Below are 19,239 nucleotides of genomic sequence, written 5' to 3'. Positions count from 1 at the left end.
ATTAAGGTCATTTAAGGCCATCAAAGCACCAGATCAGTTCAAGAAAAGTTTTTTTTTTTTTTTTAACCTGCGGCTGCAGATGGCTTGCATTTCAAGCAAATAAAAATATTAGGCTGTAAATTGAAAATTTTATTATGGAAAATCTAAATGTAAATGGTTTTTTAGGAGAACACTGTTGGAGGGTGTTTCATATTTTTTATCAATGAAATAAATAAAAGAAGATTGTGGGACGTAGTCAAAAGGGCGGGAAGAGAAAGATCGAAAAGAGCTTATATCCTCCTTTTTAGTCACCTAAGCTTGCCTAAAGTACGTTTTTGAAACTTAGCTTTTTAAGGAATTCGTGGGAAAAACTCCCAAACTGCATTCCTTAGTTTAACGTCATTAAAGATGGCCTACAACAGCGTATTTGGGATTTCAGCTTCGAAAAACTTCTAGGAGAGTATTTTTGCCACAATCGACCTAGAAACGTCCCCACCCTATCATTAAAGAGCGTCAGAAATCAGTGTCGAAAAAATTTCGGAGGCCCCTTAAGTATCTCCTTCCCATAATATCATCGAAAATCGTCTAAAATTACCCTTTTTGGGCTTTAATCTCAAAAAAAAAGAAAAAGAAAAAAGGAGGAAAACCCGCAAATCTCCACTTTTCCCATAACATCATGACAGAAGATTTTTTGACCTATTGCCAAAAATTAAAATAAAACCTCAAATTTAAATCTAAACACCACACACACCAAGCAATTTTTGTAACTGGCCATAGTCCTTTCCCTATCGACTTACTTCGTTTCTCTCTTTCAGATTCTGTATCATGTAAAAGTCCATGTCATGGTATCATGGACTCACAACACCAGACCTTTATATCTTCCATTATCCACTAACCTCATCTTCCCGTACTAAATATTACCCCTCTAATTTCTCTTTCCGAAGTTTCGATTCTTTACCGGGTGAAAGCACTCGATCCTCTCTTCTTAGTAATACTATGAAAGATCGTTTATAACTCCGTTTTCGAATATGCAGCATCGAAAAATTTCAAAGCCCCCCCCCCCCTCCGTCATCATTAGTAAAGCACGTCAGAAATCTCGTTTTTAATGCTTCAATTTCGAAAAAAATCCAAGTGGAGCCTCGCCATAACTCTTTATCCTAAAATCATCGAAGGTCGGTAAAAGTTTCGTTTTTGGAACTTAACTTTTGAATAAGTGTCGATGTCCTAGTTTTTATCAAAAAAAAAAGCTCACAATTACCTTTTTAAGATTTCAATTTCAAAAAAATTATTGGTGGATGTTGCTCGAATCTCTCCTTTCCCTAGCATCACCAAAAATCTTTTAAAACTGCATTTTCAGAGCTAAAGTTCGGAGTTTCACTTCCAAAAAATTTCCAGAAGAGGGCCCTCGAACCTCCGCTCTCCCTAACATCACCAGAGATCCTCTAAAATTGCGTTTTTAGGACTAAAATTTCAAAAATTTTCCGTAGGACTACAATTTGAAAAATTCCTCTTCAGTTTAAAAATGATTACATAGAAAAATATGATTCTTAGGGGCCGCCGACACACCGACCTTTTCTACCCCGACCCAGGACCCCATATTTCTGACTTAATGTTAAACTTACAATCAGGTTTCTGATGCTAATATTTAATAACTCCCATATGCAAGAAATCAATCTACTCCCTATCTCTGTCTGTATTGATACATGTGTTTGAAAAAATCAAAGGGTCGCACACACCCCTAGCCTCCCTAATAACCTCCCTATTCTAACTGAAGTAATGTCAGAAGATATAATTACGGAAATAATCAATACAGCACCATGCACTTAAAAATACTTAGAGTATTACAATGACCTTTTTTTTATTTATTTTTTTTACAAACAAAGGTTTAGCTTATCTTGTATCAATTGCTTACCATTAAAACTCAGAAAAGAATCCCATCTGTTAAATTTTGTTTAAAAGAGTATTTAATTTTTTTGAATAATTTCCGCATATTTAAGTGATATCGTTTCCCAATCATTTTTGTAAAAAATAGTAGAGTCTGGTGGGGTAAAGTGGTCATAAAATCGTAGGTTTTCAACTTATGTGAATAATAGATAACATAAATTCTTTAAACATTTAAACTTTTTTTGTTTTTATTTTACATTGCATTATTAAAGAACACATCACATCGAGTTTTAGGAAAATAAATATTGATTTAAGTAGTTTTATAACACTTTCTTTTCCCTTTGTATTTATGACCACTTTACCCCATGGGGTGGGGGAAAGTGGTCATAGCATTGGGTAAAGTGGTCATAGTTAAAAATAGATGCAAAACCATTATAAACAACCCTAATACTTGTATATTTCGGTTATTTTTATAGTTACAAGTATATGCACAAGCATATCTGTGTCTACACTAGTATATACGTGTCGTGTAAACATTAGTAAAAACGTTCATATATGAGTAGATACATGTATACATCAGATACATGCATGCACGTGCCTACTCAAGTATATACGTGTATACATTGGTATATAAGCATTTATACGTCATCACCTACAGAAATGCATACGTGTCTACACGAGTATATACGCGTCACGTGTATGTAAGGGTATATACACGTGTAAACGAAAATCATATGCGTGTATGCACTTGTACATACGTGCGTGCGTGTATGTATCTCGAGTACATACGTGCATGCCTGAGTATACAAGCATATATAAGTGTACATACACACTTATACGGGTATACACGAGTTAATTCGTGGATATATCCAGTGCATGTTTGGTATGTGTCTACTCACATATATATAGTGTTAAGCACGAGTATATACGTATGTATACGTGCAAACACGATTATATACTTGTATAGACGTATATACGTATGTATACGTGCGAACACGATTATATACTTGTATAGACATATATAGGTACATTTACGTGCATACACCAGTATATGTATGTATACACGAGTATGTAACTTATATACATGTATGTCTACAGAATGAATCTAAGCTCTTGGGTAAAAATCTAAGGAGTGTGAGAGGGGAGGATAAAAAGCAAAGAATTATAAGGAACTTACGTTCGCTGACGAACTACATGCACACAAAGACAGAAACTGATGGATGCAAACAAATCGCAATTTTGTTACACAAAGATGATTATACCCAACATTTTAGTTTTTAAGAAATATTTAGAGCAGTTGTTAAAAGTTACGGCCTGTAGTCGCAAAAAAGGCGCTGCGACAGATGAAACTTTTTCAAAAGTCTCGTTATTGCAACAGAGAGTGCTTTGTGATTGCGACGCACATGTATTACAGCTGCAGGCGGTAAATTTCATCAATCGCTTTAAAACTTTCTTGAGACCTAATATGTTTTGTAAAATTTTCTGTGTATTACAAATTTGTGACCTGTTTTGCATCCATCAGTTTCTGGCTTTTCGTGCATGTAGTGCGTCAGCATTGTGTTTGTGACCATATGTTTCTTATGATTCTTGCTTCTTATTCTCCCCTCCAACACCTTTTAATAATTTGCTCAAGAGTTTGAACTCACCCTGTATAATGTAAGTGTCTACTCGAGCACGTACGTGTATATTCGTGTCTACCTGAGTATATAAGTGTTTATATAAACGAGTAAAAGGGAGTATATACTTGTATAGTCGAATGTATATCTGTATTGATTTAAAGTACTTGCAGATACCCATATACGTATTTATTGGTGCATTTATGTAAAAAAGGCTATTTATAGGTGCCTAAAACGAGTATATGTGTAAGCATATGCATATACTCATATATTTAACCCCATTTACTGTAAAGACAATACATATTAAGTGAAATTATTATTTAATTTATATCTGCTTTATACTTAACGATTAAGTGACATTAGAAGAACAATATTCATTTAAGCCTAATATTATGACCACTTTACCCCATCTTACTTAAATTGTTCTAAAAAATTATCTAAAAGAGATTCAGCTAACTGCTAATGAGTAAGAGTTCTTGAGACATGTAGGAAGCTTCCTATGCAGTCAATCTGTTCATAATTCTAACAAACAAAATTTCCCAAAGAAGTTAAAAGAAGTGTTTAGATTTAAAAACTTTTCATATTCCCACAAAATATTTTTTTTTACCAAATTAAGTTTTGCCAGTTGTAAAATTTTGTATTTAAAATGCCGTTTCTAACTGCCCTACTCTATAATAAAATTTTTACATTCATTTGAACATTTATTTCCAAGCTATAGCGATTTATTTGACGAATGACCACTTTACCCCATTGACCACTTTCCCCCACCAGACCCTATCTATAGAAGCTATGGGGCCGCGACATCCCTTTATGCCAGGGCCGATTTCTTTAACCAATCCGCCACTGCATTCAGGTACCAAACAAGTTAATTATTACGTTGTATCTTGCGGCTGGATGTACGTATGTATCTTTCATAAGTCATAACTCAAAAATGGTAAGATGTAGAAGGTTAAAATTTCGCCTGCGGGGTGTGCGTACGTTCCAGTTGTGCACTTCCCTTTTTATTTTCGATCGCGTGTTCTAAAAAGCCAATTTACAAATTTTTTTTTGTGGCTATTAATTACTTATTTCAATACAAAACTAATATAGCGTCTCAGACTGACGATCATTTGGTGATACACTCTATAACAAAAAATCGACGCACCAAGTAGGAGTGATCCGATTGAGACAAAAAATGGTGGATAGGAAGACAATGCACAGAATAAAAAATGATTAAATTCTTAGAACAATTGAATAATTTATGTCAGAGTTACAGTAAAAAGTTCAATAAGGTATTGACCCGTCTCTAGCCTAGATACAAGCTGAAGTACGACGTGGGAAACACCGATAAAGCTCCCGGACGTTGTCCTGCGGTATTTTCGGCCAAATTCGCTCCAATTGTCGGACGAGGTTATCAACATTCCTTGCCAGATACAATCGCCATCCATCATATCTCAGACATGCTCGATGGGAAAGAGATCTGATGATCTAGCAGGCAACGAAAGAGTTTGACAAGCTTGCAGACAGTTCATCGCAACACATACCGTATGTTATCTGGCATTGTCCTGCTGAAAACCAGCCGAGGGTACTGCAAAAGGAAGGGCAACAAAACATATCTTAGGATATCGTCACCGTACCACTGTGCAGTAAGTGTACCTCTAATTACGACCAAAGGGATCCAGTTATCAAAGGAAATGGCACCCCAGACCATAATGCCTTGTTGATAGGGCCAGTGTGGCGCGCAAAAAATAGACCAGGATCCTTCCTTTGCCCCGGGTGGCTCCAAACACGTCTTCGATGATCGTCATGACACAGTTGGAAGCGGAATTCGTCGCTAAAGACATACATCCCCAGTCGGCACCATTCCAACCTGATCGAGCCATGCACCACTGTAATCTGGCTCGGCAGTGTGTAAGCGTCACTGGCAGGTGGCGTAACGGACGGCGCGAGTGTAGATTTCGTGGTCCCAACCGTCTGCAAATGGTCATGATGGACACTGGTGTTTGGGTTGAATGTCTGATGGTTCATAGAGATGAAGAAAGCGCTGTGATAGCTGATCGGACAATAACTCAGTCATCACGATCTGTTGTGACTCTAGGTCGACCGCTAACATCCTGACGCCGAACTCTGCCATTTTCCACCCATCCTTGCCAGTATCTTCGAATCACCGCATCGCTTCGACTCAAATGACGAGCGATTCTCCGATTTGACCAATCGGCCTCTTTCAATCCAATGATATGACCTCGTTTAAACTCTGACAGTTGCTCGTAATGAGCACGAACCATGCGACGAGGCATTTTTAAGTTGTTGAAAGGTAATCTGAATTGCAATCAAACCGAAAATTTTAACAACTGTTGAAGAACTGCTCTTTATATACATCTGTTGGATGCACAGTTTCGATGTGCTGGAGATCAAACTATTCATTCATTGGACACCAAATTTTAATCATTTGCACATCTGATCAAAACAATCATGCATACAAAATTTCAAAGCAATCGGATGATTGCTTCTTGATGCGTCGATTCTTTTGTTATAGAGTGTATATTGCGAATTGGAGACCATGGAAACAAATATGAGATGGCGAAACCGGTTTTTGTGTCAGTTTGTTAGATTCCCGTTGAACCGACGGTAATTTTTAGAACACTTGCGTGCCCCCTCCCCCTCCCTGTATTTCTGAAATTAAACTCTAGTTGCACTTCCAAGTTGTTTAAAACTAACACCATTCATAAAATTAGAGATTTTTTTTTTTAACTTAATCTATTGTTTAGGAAGAATTTAGAGCATCAATGTAAGAAATTTATTAAAGACGTTTTGAATGGTGACATAATTCGGAGGTCAAAGGGAACTTTTGAATTTTTTCTTCGGAAGTGCTGAAGTCGACTCAGAAACTCTTCCGAGGCGTTGGTGGTAGCGGTTCTCTACTAAACAAATGAGGCCGAAGTTGGGAACGAAGTTTAATGTTGTGAGTTACTCCAACTTGTGACTTACTTTTTTTGAATGATTAAACAACATAATTTAAAGTTTTTTAACTATGTATAGTGTACATAATCCATACATTATTACAATATTGCTGAAATCTTAGTTATATGTTCAATTAAAAAAAAACGAATCAGTTGGTTATTAAACAGTGTCTTTGTTTTTATTCCTCTTTTTTTTTTTTTTTTTGGCTGTTGTTCTTTTTTCTGTTATCATACAACAGTCAAAAAAGAGAAGCATAACTACATCCTATATAGATTGTACGTAGTAAGATCCAAAATTTCGGGGACAAGCTGTATAAAACTTTACCCAGAATAGTTCACATTGCGAAGCACATCCACCTTCAAAGGGTCACCTTGAGGGACTACGTACTTCTGCCAGTGTTCACATAACTTTTGGAAACACTCCTGGAAGCCTTTTTCGCATACTATGACTCAGCTTTATCTTATCCTGACGGAAGAAAGCGGCGTCCATGCAAATGTTTTTTTGCTGGGAACAGGTAAGAGTCACACGTAGCTAAGTCCGACGAAACGTTACGTTATTTGTTTGTCATATCAGAGCATTGATCAATCAAACCGTGTATCCTCAAAATAAAAGTCGCCTTCCTCCGCACGATGAATTTAAAGCAGCAGCGCAAGAGCCCTTGCAGGAGGTTGAGAAAAATGGCTGCCAGGAGTTCTTCTAAAAGCTATACGAACGTTGGCAGAAGTGCATAGTCGTTCAAGGTGATTATTTTGTAGATGTGCTTCGGTAATGTGAACTATTCAGGGTAAGGTTTTATACTGCTTGTCCTCGAACTTTTAGATCATACTACGTACGTATGAGTTTTCAACTTACTATTTCATAACGTTTCTGAATGACGCAAGTTTACGCGAATGAAAACATCACAAGAGAACTTGCGATAATTAACTGAGCCAGTGTTTAAAATGGATATTTTGGTCATCTATATCGTCTTTGGTACATATGCGTTGCAGATGTGCCGAAAAACTTGTGAAGTTTAAACTGGGTGATCGTAAAATAGAAATTAGGTCGAAATTTGATTTTTTTTTTTTTGATTACAAGTCCTTATTCGTAGAAAGGAAGTAAAATGAAATGAATAAATGATCCTTTAAATCCCTGACAATCTTATCAATTTATTTCCGCTAGTTTTTTTTTTTTTTTTTTTTTTTTTGCCATCGGCCATCGGCAATCGGCCATTTGAAGGAAAACAATCGGCAATCGGCCATCGGCCATCTTTGAACAATCGGCCAACAATCGGCATCGGCCCATCGATCAAAAAATGCCATCGGTCGAGCCCTACTAGATGTCTGCACCGTATTCATGGACCACAACAACATCAGTTTTACCAGCCGTAAAGGCTCATTATTTAAATCCAAACTTATGACTGCCTGTTACTGGACCCTTGCTTGTTACTGGTGACCTTACCCTATAGGTTGTTTCTGGTTATACAGTAGAACCTCCCCTAAGGGACACCTCTATTTAAGGGACATTTTTTCTGGACCCAGTCCCTTTTAATAGGGACCTCCATGTATTTGCCTCTAATAAAGGGACACTCTATTTAAGGGACAGTCACAGGGAAAAAACATTACAAAAAATTATGTACAAGTGCATAAGAAAGAATGGATTTATTATAATTCAAGTTTCACATTTCCTCCAAAACATAATTGAAGAGAGTTTAACATTAACAGATGTTAAAGAAACAAGTATTTATTGTAAATGTCTTGCTGAAAGTTACATGAATGATTTGCCCACCCAGATTTTTATTCAAGTAGACTCAGCGCCAAAGGAGAGGGCACAGAAACTCACTACATTTTTATATACAAATTGAAATGTGAACACTAAATGTAATTCACAATGTCTTGCATTGTAAATTACATGACAAGAAGCAAATTCATGCAATAAATTACTTCAAAATAATTGCTTTATGCTGCACTCTGGACTTACCAAATTTTTGACTTAATTATAATTTTAAAAAAATAAAATAAAAACTAAAAAAAATTAAGTGTGAATTTTATTTAGTTGTGTATGAAAAATGAAAAGTATTTAATCTTAAATGTTAATAGTTTACATTATTAAAAAATATATATACCGAGTTAACACGCTGCATGCATAAACTGAAATACCTCCAAAGAAGGGACACCTCTACTTAAGGGACATAATGTCTGGTCCCATTGGTGTCCCTTATTGAGAGGTTCTACTATACTTTATTATAGACCTTTTTTTAAATAGAATGTAGTATATGTTAGACTGCAAAATGCATTTATTGAGCACTAAGTCACAAAGTAATGTCTTAACAACCACATCAGTTACATTGATCTATTTTACTATAACACAGCGATTCAATGCCTAAGCATAAAAATTCGATATCACTATCTTAAAAAAAAACTTTAAAAAAATCATTTTATCTTAAATTTATTTTAAAATGAAAACGCGACTTTTCTATATCTATCGTTCTGTGAAATTTACATTTTCATTTTTTAAAAAAAAAAGTATATTTACATGTATTTTTCAGAATCTCAAAAATTAAATTGTCAGTGTTCTTCAAACGTTTCCAAGTGACGAAGTATGTGTATCAACCAAAATTTGAAGTAAGTTTTTATTTCCACGGGTCAAATTTAACAAAACTGCCACAAACTTATAAAGTGATAAGGATTATAATATGTAATTAGTACCGTATAATATTACAATTAAAATTTCTTTTAAGTTGTTTTCACTAAGTTGTATGAAGGTAACATGATTTACTTCAATTTCTCCATATAAACGGATTTATAAAAAAAAAAAAAAAAGCTTCACTATAACACTTGATTTTATAAATGATACGTAGATTTTGTTTCTTTTGAACATAATTCAATTTATAAGCAACAGTTTGACTCTTCTTCAAGAGAAGACGAGTTAAGAAGAGAAAGATGAGTATTGAGTATATAATACTGTTGAAACTGTATTTAAACAATGCAGTCAGAGTATTAACGTGACGTATCAAAGATCAAATTTACATTAATATCCAAATTTTTCTATTACAATTGTTAGCTTTAAGAATGTGGAGAAAATACGGTTGTGATCAGTAGCGCATAGAATTTCCTTCTGGAGTGGGATATTGAAAAAAAAAAAGATTTTAACAGTAGTAAAAACTACTAGTAGGGGAGATAGCGACCGAAATTTTACGACAATATATATAAAGCCAGAATTTTTTTAAATCTTAGATTAGTTTACTTAAAAGAAGAAAACGCGAGTCTACCAAAAAGCTATCGTTGCAATAATTAATAAAAAATTTTGCAATATGTTGCAAAAACTTGTGAAATTGTCTTATATATATAAGGCTGAAACTCGGTAATATTATTGATTACGTATAAACATAACGAAAAATATATGTCTACCGCGTCCGAAGCGTTGCCGTGCCGTGTCTACCACCCACGCAAGGTGCGAAAAAATCAGTCAATTTTGACTTAAATATATAAGCCTAAAATTTTTCAAAATAATTGTTTATAATGTATAAAATATAAAAACAAAAGTCTACCAGTTGTATTATGTTGCAAAGGCATGATAGACGCCACGGAATGTCGTCCTCGTACCTCTATGTGCCGTTAATCAGGCTGCTAGCGCTCGCTCAAAAAAGTTTGCTTATCGTCCCGAAATTTCAATAAATAATGCTGATTTATTTTTTAATAAATAGTTTAACTATTCACACTAAAATTTTTAATCTACCGTGACTAAGAGGTTGCTTAGTCTTTGGTAGACGTTGCTTAAATTATAAAGTAGTTGGAAAAGTATGAATGATTTAAGCATATTAAAAAAATAATTTTAACATTTAAACAAAATTAAAAAATATTTTATAAAAATTAAAATTATGTACAAAATTATAGTGAATTTTTTTTATTAATAATGTCTTGACCTTTTAAATTATGCCTCTTTTATTTATTTATTTTTTATTTTTTATGGTAAAGTACTTATGAAACAAAATTTTTTGCATCGATCTTACATAACAATAAATAATTAAAAATAATCAAATAAACAGTACTTTACATATTAATTAATCTTTACTAATAATAAAGCTGAAAGTCTCTCTGTCTGTATGTCCGGAGGATGTCTGTAGGATGTCTGGATCTCTGTGGCGTGCATAGTGCCTAGACCGTTCGGCCGATTTTCATGAAATTTGGCACAAAGTTAGTTTGTAGCATGGGGGTGTGCAATTCGATGTGATTCTTTTTCTATTCCAATTTTAAAAACAAAATTATCATAAGATGGACAAGTAAATTACGAAATTATCATAACGTGGAACCGTAACATGGGCACAAGCCAATTGGCGAGATACGAAATTATCAGAACGTGGAACTGTAACATGGGTACAAGCCAATTGGCGAGAATATTCACCATACATTCTTTGTAAATATACAGACGAACCAAAAGACCTTTTAATTTTTCTATTACGAGCAAAACCGTGCGGTTACCACTTGTAACCTATAAAACTGTAGCAAGGAACATAATTTTATTTAAACTAACTATTCATCAGGTGCATCGCCGCTCACGTCTGACTCACCCAAATAATTTTTGTTTTAGCTTTCGTTGCTGAATTTATATTCAAAATGTCTTACGCTTAACTTAGCATCATTTGTCAGTTTAATAATCATCATCACTGTGAATGTCGGTACTATTAATTAGCTGCCTCGGTAAAATCATCAATATCTGTAATAGAAAACAATTGATAAAAAAAAGAAAAAAATTTATTAAACGCCAAGTCTGGTTGAAAAACAAAATGATTACCTGAGGCAGAAGGCTGTTCTTCGAATGTAACATCTTTTATTGCTTGCGGTAATTGTTTTCAATAAACCATTTAAAAACTTTTCAGTTGTCCTCAATTTTCCACCCACAATCAAGAGGTGATAAGCTTGTCAGACTTTTTAAATGAGAATTTGTCCAAATTTGCGAAATGCAAGCTGTTCTAAGGAAATGTTCACGAAGTTCAGACTAACATAGGGTTAAGGATGACGGATCAAAACTCTTCACGTTTTCGAGAATTACTTAATCTTTTTTCAAAAGTTTTATAAACTTTTAAAAACGTAATGGTTCTTGCATCATTATTTTTTTCCATTTTATTTTGTCTGTACATTCGACGCACAACTCTTCCAAAATTTCGAGTTGTATTCGAATTTGCGACATGCATTTTACATTGCGCGATGGCTGATACTTACTCAAATTTGTTAACGCTCCTGTGTATTCTTTCGACTTTGTAAATAGAGCGTAAGGCCGGACTTTTTCCTTTTCGGAAAAAAGCCGGATTTTGATCGCAACCAGTCATTGCGTGTAAAGCAACCAAGGCGGAACAAACGGTTTCTCCTAAATTCTTGTAAAGTTCAGAGACATTGATACATCTTAATGATTTTCCAACGCCAACTTCCATCCAGACCTTTATTTAAGAATTCAAAAACTTCATGTTAGCCAATATTATAACTAATACGTCAGTATCTGAACATTGTAGGTGGACGTCATATGGAGGCTGCAGCTCTTCAAAAATTACAAAGATGGTAAATCATTTTTGTGACGGATTCTTCGCGGTTTGGGGCACGATTGAATATGATCTACTATGGTTGCGTTCGACGAGCTCGACCGAGAGCGACCGGTTAGTTAATCACGTGACAACTAATGATCACGTGCTCCAATCAACCAATCAACTGCTTAGAATGGTAACCGCTGTGGTAACCGGTTGATCATAGAACGCTTCGGTTAGTAACCAGTTACTTACCGGTCGACCGGTGAGTTTCGTCGAACGCAACTTATTTTTACAACTTTTCTGATGATGGTTTCAAATCTATAACACTGTTTGTAGTTAATATACACAAATTTATCTTCAAAATAAATCGCTTTGTTATCTCGTTCCCAGATTTTTAATAAATATTCTAACAAATCTTCTTTAAAAGTAATATTTTTTAATTGATTCAAAAAGTCAGAGGGACGTATTGCGGAGTCTCCTATCTGATTTTTTTGACCTCTGTGAGTTCCGCTTAATATATCGTCGCCTCAGAACAACAATAAGATATCTTAGTGTTATTTCTGGGATTATATTTCTTACTGTTGCTCTGAGGCGACGATATGTTCGTTATCGGGATAGACGGGATACGTGTCCAAAACAATTATTACGAATACTGCTGAACATACTTAATAATTTTCTCAATATCATAGCATAAGATGATGGAATTTCTTTCATTAGATATAATAAAAAGAATCCATCATAGATGAGAAATTTTGGTGGTTCAGAATTGATGTTTTTCAAGCACTTAAACATTTGGCATTTTAAACCTCCCACTAAGAAAAAAAAATGCGTGTTTCAACACTCAAATTTATGATTGAAAGCTAGATAATGGTAAAACATTCTCTACATGACTAGAACCGCACTTTTCTTCGTTTGTGGTGTCATTTTCTTGGAAATTTTTGAAAACTACAGGAATTTTTAAATTGTCCTTTCTGACCCAGAAAAGTGATTTTGTCCTTTTGAGTGCATTATGAAAAGTGCTTATTACTTTTTTAAAAAAAATCTGTTATTTTCCAGTAAATGCAGTAAGGCAGGTTTTTCAGTTCTGCAGATGGCTATTATCTGTTGACCCAATTTAACATATGCTAAAGAAATATAAACATCAGCAGCAATGCTATCGCCGCGAAGCACTAGATCAAGTTTGCTCCAAAATGGCGGATGCGTCGGCTCCTCCACTATAAGGGCCTTACTCAGGCCCAGGCCCCAGACTCAAGGTTATTATAAGGCGTGTCCTTCCCCTCTCCCCTCTTCTTTCTTCGCAGTAGATGAATAAACAGCTTTACTTCCCCATTTACGAAATGTATTTGAAAAGGTGGTGATTCAAAATATTTTTGAAGAAGTTAAATATATATATATATATATATATATATATGAATAATGTAACAAAAGTATGAATATCAATTTAAATATGATAGAAAATTGTAATCATAAAAAATAATAATAATTGAAAAATTTCCATTTATAAAGAATGAAATGATAAAATAATCATACTTTTCCAACTACCTTATATTTTAAGCAAGTCTACCAAAGACTATGCAACCTCTTAGTCACGGTAGATTAAAAATTTTAGTGTGAATAGTTAAACTATTTATTAAAAAATAAATCAGCATTATTTATTGAAATTTCGGGACGATAAGCAAACTTTTTTGAGCGAACGCTAGCAGAACGATTAACGGTACATAGAGGTACGAGGTCGACATTCCGTGGCGTCTATCATGCCTTTGCAACATAATACAACTGGTAGACTTTTGTTTTTATATTTTATACATTATAAACAATTATTTTGAAAAATTTTAGGCTTATATATTTAAGTCAAAATTGACTGATTTTTTCGCACCTTGCGTGGGTGGTAGACACGGCACGGCAATGCTTCGGACGCGGTAGACATATATTTTTCGTTATGTTTATACGTAATCAATAATACTACCGAGTTTCAGCCTTATATATATAAGACAATTTCACAAGTTTTTGCAACATATTGCAAAATTTTTTATTAATTATTGCAACAATAACTTTTTGGTAGACTCGCGTTTTCTTCTTTTAAGTAAACTAATCTAAGATTTAAAAAAATTCTGGCTTTATATAAATAATGTATTAAAAACTGTCGCTATCTCCCCTACTATACTATATTAGAATTGTAAAAAACCAAGGCTTCTGCGAGGGGGGTATATGTTTGAACCCCCCCCCCCTCCCCCATTCGCTGCGCCACTGGTTGTCATATGTTCTGTTATGCAAGAGTCTCCTCTTAGTAAAAATAACCGGAGTTTTTGCTCTGAAAAGCTGGTTTATTAAGTCACTTTTAGACGATTCTCCTTCAGTCTGCATTTCCCCAGACTTCTTTTCCACTAATTGAAGTATCTGGAACTCTTCAACTTTGATATCGTCTAGTCCCCCTACGAAGCTATTTTTAGATCAGCAAAGCGCTTCCTTTCCCGATTTCATTTCCTTCTTCGGAATTAAAAAAAAAAAAAAAAACTCGTGCAGGACCTAGGTTTTGCAAATATAGAGTTAGTCTGCCTGAGTCCAATAGCAGTTCACCTCAATCGAAATCCGTTGGCACTAAAAATCCCTCAATCGTAGATAGCGACACGTCCGCCATTTTTGTGCTCAACGATGCTTTCTTTCTACGTCTGCCATGGTGAAGTAGCGTGTTTTGCTTCTTAATTGAGGTTTCTTATTAACTCTATGATCATCCGCAATCCAGAAGCAAAACACGCTACCTCATTTTACCAGACATAGCAAAACGACATTTGCAAGACAACATTTTGAAAGCAAGGCCTTGCCTTCAAAATTCGAGTTGAACCGAACCATTGCATCGGTCACTCGTCTGGTCAGTGCTAATTCTGTATTAGCTACCAGTTTGTTTGGCACTCTTGGCTTCCTTAAGAGGTTTTCCACCTCCAGCTCAGTCACTCCTATGTCGGGCTGATGAGTGCTAATAAGCACGAAACTGCAGTCCTCGGCTGGAATTGACTGAACTGGCGGTGTATTTCATGTATTTCTGCCTTAGCCCTGGCTCTAGGGCGGTAATTTACTGAATATGCCTTGCCTTCAAAATTCGAGTTGAACCGAACCATTGCTTCGGTCACTCGTCTGATCAGTGATAATTCTGTATTAGCTACCAGTTTGTTTGGCACTCTTGGCTTCCTTAAGAGGTTTTCCACCTCCAGCTCAGTCAGTCCTATGCCGGGCTGATAAGTGCTAATAAGTACGAAACTGCAGTCCTCGGCTGGAATTGACAGAGCTTGCGGTGTATTTCATGTAAAACTCACATTATTTTGAGAAACTAGAGAATACTACTAAGGGACGAAACAATTCTAAGTCTGAAAGCAATCTAAGACATATCGATTTCGTTAATAAATACTCAGAACAAACTGCCTGTGTTTACGTCAACAGACACACGTGGAACGCAATGTGGCAATGTTTTGGTTTTTTCGGCAGTTTTGTAAATCACCGCAAAGTAGCGTATTCGAGCGCTGGAGTTACGAATACTACTTGCAATAATTCAAGTGGGAAATTAAATTTCACACATTAACCTCCATTCACGTAGGAAACTTACAAAAGCTTATAACTATGTCAGCTTCTTTTCTTTTTTCCAATATTAACTTCTTACCATAATACCAGTAGAAAATTGATTCCGCCAGAATGATCTTAATACTGGTAATATTAGTAAAAAATTATTTAACCAAGAAAGTCTTTTACAATAATAGTAGCAAAAGTTTTATTTCACTGACATGCATCTAAAAATAATATTAAAAGAATATTCATAACAATATCATTTTATTTCAGAGCGTTGAAATGTTCAGCTACATCGGTGGATACATGGGCATGTGGCTTGGTCTGTCCTTAGTATCCTTATTTGATCTCATAGAAACCCTCGTCTATTTATTTTATTATCCTGTAGGACATTTGAGGTGGCACTCAAAGAGGATGAAAACAACGCCCTTATTTCAGAAAACAAAAAATTACAGTCGTGATCTTCAAGTCTATTAAGAACTAGCAGCTGAAAAGTCAATTATGTTAATAGACAAGGCAACTGGCTCCTGACATAGCCACCTAAAAATACTATCTATTACAGTAAAAACTTTAAGGTCAATTAACTTTTTTAAGAAATTGGACACATCTTTAACTTAGGATCAAAGAATCATTTGAGTGATAATTATTAACCTTAAACATAAATAAAAAAAAGCAAAAAATTTCGTTTGTAAGTATTCCTTTATCAGAAAATATTAACAATCAATATTTGAACCTGAGTAAAATCTTTAAGGCCAACACAGAAAAAAGCAAATCAAAACGAAAATTACAACATTTATGAGCTTGCTTTACGAGCCATTTCTTCAAATTTTCGTGGATAAAACTAGTTTTTGTCAACGTATGGATCCATTTTATGCCATTCATCTTCGATAATAAATTTCAGCTCGGTTTGATGAAGCAAAATGTCTCCCATTGGCATAAAAAGATCTTGCTAAGTCACCCCATATCGGGCTAAGATCTGGAAACTTAGTTGCTCATTTCAACGTTTTAACATTGTTGATTTAGAACCAATTTTTTGCATTGTTACTCGAATTGATAGGTGCACTTGTCTTGTTGATATCTCGAATTTTCTCCACCAATAAATTTAGCATTTGGTAAAAGATGGCTTGCGAGGACATTTTGATATGCTTGTGAATTCATTTTACCTGAACACACGCAATTATAAGCAAATTCCTCTCACGTCTCTCATGCTAGTCTCTCCATTTAATTTTCGCCAGGAGAATATTTCCATTTCTTTTCGTAAATCATGCCAATTGTGCTTCAATTTGTCTGATCCATCCAAATTCCACTCATTTTCGAAGGAAAAATTACTTGTAGTCATTGGTTACTCCAGGCTTTGATTTCCTGGCTAACCGTTCAGCTGCCTTATGTTGTGCCTAATCAGTAACTGAGGTTTAGGCAATTTTGCTGCATAAATAAAACCTCCACACCCTCTAACTGCGTCATACATCGATTTATAAGAAACATTTAAACACATTTTTTTAAATAAATTTCTGGATTGAGTACTTTTCAGATGATATAAGTTTGCAAATACTTCCAAACTCCAACTTTTTTATTTATTTATTTATTTATTTATTTATTTTATTTATTTGCAAACGCACTTTTTGCAAGGAAAGAAAGTGAATTTTTACAATCATGTTTATGATCTAGAAGGAACAATAATCATATTTAGGCATGAAAAAAGTTAGTTTCCGCAATTTTTTTTAAGTGATGTTTTCGCAAATTTCAGTTATCTATCGCTTTTATTCTGTACTAACAAAAATAAAATATGTACAGGTTTTTCATTTTTTGCTTCCTTATGTTCCTTTTAAGGTTTTACATTGCTTTTTTGTTTAAAAGAAGCTCCATTTTACTTGTAAAGGCTTTTTCTGCACTTTTCGAACAGCCGGCTGTTTACTGTAATTAAAGCTTCTAATTAACGAGTAGAGAATATATAATTGTATCAGAATGTGTCAGTATCTATTTCATAACTGTTTTGTTAAAACAGTTGAATTAAAATCGGGGCGAAAAAAAGAAAAGTCGATCGTAAATGCCGCATCAGCAAAAAAAAAAAAAAAGTCGCACTTCTGAAAATTTAACTTTTTTAAACAAGCAAAAGTCGCGGAGTTTCTTCAAGAAATTACTGTAGTCAGTCAATGAAATACTCACTATCCCCTCGTTTCTTTTTCTTTCCAAAATTGAAACATGCAGAAAATTCTCGGTGACTAATAGTAAAAACAAGAATCAATGCGCGCAATTAGAAGTGCTATGCTAAAAAGTGAAAAAATAGGAAGGAAAAAGTAAGAAAAAAAGGAATGAGCTCCAAAAAGTAGGGAAAATAGGAACTCTTCGGGTTCTGCACTTCCTCCATCACGCAAAGACGAAGCTTTAGGGCTTTCCCCGGTGTCCTTTTTACCATAACTGTGTTTCAATTTTAAAAAGTTGTTGAGTTCAATGTTCTTTTTTTTTTTTTTTTTTTTTTTTTTTTTTGCAATAGTACAGCTAATCATCGCCGCTGAAGAAATAAAAAAAAAAACTTGCTCTCTTTCATGAACCGTTAACTTTCTACATTTTGATTTCTTCAAGAAGAGAATCAAAACTTTGATGAAATTAATGACAAAACTACAAGTTGAAGGGTTTCCACAATTTTGATAACTGTTATCATATTTATTTCAGTATAATGTACCTGTAGTTTAAAAAAACTAGTGTCCTTAAAGTTTTTACTCAGGCTAAAATACTAACTATGAATATACCTGTTTTTCTGGTAATTGCATACTTTACAAATCCTGTCAGTTATTTCTTACAAATGAACATTAATAATTAATAATACAATGGTATTAAAATCAATTTAGTTTTATTTTCTAATATTCAAAAAAAAAAATGTACTGGCCTTAAAGTTTTTACTTAGGCTGTACTTGAAGGTAATGGCTCTTGAATGACACAGTAAATTGGTTTCCATTCCAACAAAGTAATGCACTTGAAATTCTGCAGTCATGAGAAAGTTTTCTTATACAAATTAACTATTTAAGCAACAACTTACATGATTCAAATAAACTGATTAGTAGTGATCAATAATTTAAACACAATAACAAATTTAGAATCATACTTAATAGCCAATGTCTGTAAGAATCAGGCAGTTTACGGCATTTGTGATTGTTGACATTTTTAATTTTCTTTATTTTCACATATGTTGTTCCTTATCATCAATGTAATGTTTGTGCAAAATATGAGCTTTGTCTGCCTTACCGTTTTTGGGAAATTAAATTTTTAAATTTAGGGGGCGTGGCACATTTTTGCGTGTTTTTCAAATTTGCAGATTTTAAAGTTCTTGTTGCTTTAAGCGTCCCTATAATGACATGGATTTTTAAATTCTATACTATTATATGGTCTTCTTAGATACTATTACAGCTGTCAAATCGGGGTTACCAGATATCAATAAGTAATGATCGTCTTTCTGAAACTGGGTGATTTGATTTTTTATGTTTTCTTTGTTTTAGTCTACGTCATCCTCAAATTATGTTTCAGATTCTGAATGCTCGCTATATAATACATTATGTTCATCACTATTTAAGACATTATGTTATAAATAGTTGCATTTTTAATACAAATAACAGATTTAAAAAAATAGTATGGTTGGAAAAATATGAATATTAGTACGACTATTTTAGCCATAATGCACATTACACAATACAGTAAAACCTGTGAAGTTGACCACCCTTGTAAGTTGACCACCTCTCTAAGTTGACCGCTTTTTTCAGGCACGGAATT

The 19,239-nt window shown here is 34.3% G+C and overlaps 1 pseudogene; it reads left to right on the top strand.

The window, feature by feature from the left end:
• Positions 1-15,951, top strand: part of LOC129226881 (amiloride-sensitive sodium channel subunit beta-2-like) — a 53,804-nt pseudogene extending 37,853 nt beyond the window's left edge.
• Positions 15,952-19,239: the final 3,288 nt, after the last annotated feature.

Source organism: Uloborus diversus, chromosome 7 (genome assembly GCF_026930045.1).
Source record: "Uloborus diversus isolate 005 chromosome 7, Udiv.v.3.1, whole genome shotgun sequence".
NCBI lineage: Eukaryota > Metazoa > Arthropoda > Arachnida > Araneae > Uloboridae > Uloborus > Uloborus diversus.
This window is presented reverse-complemented; position numbering and strand designations above follow the sequence as displayed.